Source organism: Nicrophorus vespilloides, unplaced genomic scaffold, assembly GCF_001412225.1.
Source record: "Nicrophorus vespilloides isolate i.1.1-1 unplaced genomic scaffold, Nicve_v1.0, whole genome shotgun sequence".
NCBI classification, from domain to species: Eukaryota; Metazoa; Arthropoda; class Insecta; order Coleoptera; family Silphidae; genus Nicrophorus; species Nicrophorus vespilloides.
In genome coordinates, this window is record NW_017096767.1 from 34,582 (window position 1) to 38,263 (window position 3,682).

Genomic DNA, 3,682 nt, shown 5'->3' on the forward strand with positions numbered 1-3,682 from the left:
TTTGGAACATTCCTCCCTTAACAAACAAAAATCGCAATTAGTATTTTTGAGGTTTACAAATATAAGTTTTTACAATTTTGATTAACTAATTACAAGTAAACTATGATAGCTAGGAATCTCGGAAATGGTTCGTTTTAAAGCTTGAAGTTTTATCTTTAATTAGAGTATTAATTGTTCTTAGATCGTTGTTTGGTAATTGAGTAAAATAATAAAATATGAAGAGACTGCATTAAAAAATATGTATGTTAATCAGTGATAGCTACAAACCTCGCAAATATCTTGTCGAAAAGTTTGTATATTCATCTTTTGTTATAGTATTAATTCATATTTGTATGATGCGTAGAGATCAATAAAACGTGAAAACACTTTAATTTTATAGTTTTCCATAAAACAAATTTTTTAATTTTCAAAAATTAATTAGAAAACAAAAAACATGATAGCTGCAAATCTAGATAATTGCTCATTAGGAAGCTGGTATATTTATCTTTCCTTAGAGTATTAATATATAAAAATTATGAAAGGTTTTCGTCTCTAAAAATAATTTTTTTATTATAAAAATTAATTACTGAAAAACCGTGATAGCTATAAATCTTGCGACTAACTTCATTGAATATATGTCTTTAATGAATGTCTTATTTTTTAATTATCTGAAATGTAATGGTTGAGAAAAAATATAAAAATATATATTTGAAAATTTCAAAGATTTAAAAAAAAATGTTTATTCAACTTTAAATAAATTAATTGCAGAAAAACCATGATAGATGCAAACCATAATAATTTCTCATTGAAAAGCCTGTATATTTATCTTTAATTAAAATATTAATTTGTATTTCTGCTATGTGTATTCATTGAGAAATATAACAATACCTGAAAACATTTCAATTTCAAGATTTTTTTTTCAAATTCAATAATTAATTGCTGAAAAACAATGATACTTGCAAACCATAATAATTTCTCACTGGAAAGCCTGTATATTTATCTTTAATTAAAGTATTAATGTATGTTTGTACGACGCAAGATTATTGAGAAATATAGCAAAACCTTATGACACTTCAACTTCAAGAATTATTTTTTTTTTCAAATTCAATAATTAATTGCAGAAAAACCATGATAGTTGCAAACTATAATAATTTCTCAATGAAAATCCTGTATATTTATATTTAATTAAAATATTAATTTATGTTTGTACTATGCAAGATTATTGAGAAATATAGCAAAAGCTTAAGACATTTCAATTTCAAGAATTCATTTTTTTTTTCAAATTCAATAATTAATTGCAGAAAAACCATGATAGTTGCAAACCATAATAATTTCTCATTGAAAAGCCTGTATATTGATCTTCAATTAAAATAATAATTTGTATTTGTTCTATGTGTATTAATTGAGAAATATAACATTACCTGAAAACAATTCAATTTCAAGATTTTTTTTTTCAAATTCAAAAATTAATTGCAGAAATTCATACAAATCTTTGGATTATATTGTGAGAAAGCTTATATATTTGTCTTTCATTAAAGTATCAATTTATATATGTGCGTTGTGTTATAATCAAGAAAAATAATAAAACCTGAAGACACTTCAATTTCAAGATATAAAAAAAGTTCAATTTAGAAAATTAATTACAGTAAAACCATGATAGTTGCAAATCTCGAGAATAGTTTGTCAGAAAGCCTGCATATTTAGCTTTAATTAAAGTATTAATTAATATTTGTGCTATGTGTGGTAATCGAAAAATATAGTAAAATGTGAGGAAAAATGATTTTTCAACTTTGACAATTAAATAAAGTATAAATTGTTGGCTGCTTTTGAGCTACTGCAATTAGTATAGCAATTAGCGATATTCCAGTGAAAAGCTAAGGTTTAGAAGTAGTTAATTTACTAACGGCGTCGTCTTCAGGGGATACGTCTACGACCAAAGCAATTCCAGGTAAAACGTACTTTGCTACTATGTATAGTGTACATTACAATATAAGCTGTTGATGTTTTCCACTAACCGTGTACAAATAATAACTATATTTCTATTATCTCTTTTACTCTTATCTTTACTCTTATACTTTTCTCGCTAATCTCTGAAGACTCAACAAGAGTTGCAAATAAAATACGCTGAGATAATTTGTTTGTGTTCCGAAAACACAAAAACTGAAAAAAATGTATGTAATTATTATGTAATTGTCTCCAAATTTGAAGGTAAATGCTGGAATTAATTACAGACTTTTTTTGTAGTAATTTACATTAACAAACACAAAAAAAATATAAAGAAATCATTAAACGGGAGTCAAGTGGCGACACAGTAATGAGTGGTTTCTATTGAAATTCCCTTTTAACCTTTTTTTTTCACTAACTTCCAAAAGTCAAACAAATCTTCAAGCAAAGAATGGAAGGACTCTCCAGAAGCATTCTTTTGTTAATGGAGGATAATCCCACTAATAAAACCTTTTCCTCCCTTTGAGACCATATTCAAATAAAANNNNAAATCGTCAATTTCCGAAAATATTCCGTACAGCGTAAATCCACGGTTTCCTATTGAAAGACTAAATTTGATACTTTTATGGAAACGTTGTAAAGTTTATAAGGGTCGAGGGACTTTCGACCTTAAAGCTCAGTTGGCGTCAGGTAAAGAGTGACCTTCACTGGGATTAACTATATTATACCTATAATCTCTGCTTGGCACGCGTCAAATGCCTGACTTCGAAAATATGCAGTGGCACAAGTCAATCCCTAGAATTTTCGAAAATTAAATGAAAATGCTTTGAAATTCTATGAAATTTAGATTATCTTCAAATAATATATACGTTTATTAACTTAATCCATCAATATGAAACTGCTTTTTCAGCAATTACAGGAAATTCTTGACAGTTGAAAATAATATAACTGAAGACATTTCAATTTTTGTAGCTTCAAGAAATAAATTTACAATTTTGAAAATGAATTACAGAAAATGCATGTTAGATATAAATCTCGATAATAGCTCATTAGAAAGCATGTATATTTGTCTTTCATTCAGGTATTAATTGATATTTGTGCGATGTCTGATAATCGAGAAAAATAATAAAACGTGAAGCCATTTCAATTTTTGTAGCTTCAAGAAATAATTTTACAATTTTGAAAATGAATTACAGAAAATTCATGTTAGTTGCAAATATCGATAATAGCTCATTAGAAAGCTTGTATATTTATCTTTCATTCAAGCATTAATTGACATTTGTGCGATGAGTGATAATCGAGAAAAATAATAAAACGTGAAGACATTTCAATTTTTGTAGCTTCAAGAAATAATTTTACAATTTTGAAAATGAATTACAGAAAATCCATGATAGTTGCAAATCTCGATAATAGCTCATTAGAAAGCTTGTATATTTATCTTTCATTCAAGTATTAATTGATATTTGTGCGATGTCTGATAATTGAGAAAAATAATATAACGTGAAGACATTTCAATTTTTGTAGTTTCAAGAAATCATTTTACAATTTAGAAAATGAATTACAGAAAATCCATGTAATTTGTAAATCTCGATAATAGCTAATTAGAAAGCTTGTATATTTATCTTTCATTCAAGTATTAATTGACATTTGTGCAATGAGTGATAATCGAGAAAATTAATATAACGTGAAGACATTTCAATTTTTGTAGCTTCAAGAAATAATTTTACAATTTTGAAAATGAATTACAGAAAATCCATGA